The sequence below is a fragment of the Penaeus monodon genome, chromosome 29 (genome assembly GCF_015228065.2).
Source record: "Penaeus monodon isolate SGIC_2016 chromosome 29, NSTDA_Pmon_1, whole genome shotgun sequence".
Classification (NCBI taxonomy): Eukaryota; Metazoa; Arthropoda; class Malacostraca; order Decapoda; family Penaeidae; genus Penaeus; species Penaeus monodon.
In genome coordinates, this window is record NC_051414.1 from 3,717,068 (window position 1) to 3,717,290 (window position 223).

Sequence of the window (223 nt, forward strand, 5' to 3'; positions counted from 1 at the left end):
TCCCATATCGCCATCCTCCCCCTTACCTTCTTCTATCACCCACACCACACACTCACCCACGGCAGTCGAAGAGGCAGCCAAGACGAAGATGGTGAAGCAGACGAAGGCGCTGACGGGGGCGAAGGGAGGGCGTCGAGAGGACTTCCTGGCCGAGCTGAAACGCAGTCTCGCTCCAGACATCTTTCAGTTCTCCCGAAGGTCACATCTTGAGAGACGTGATTGA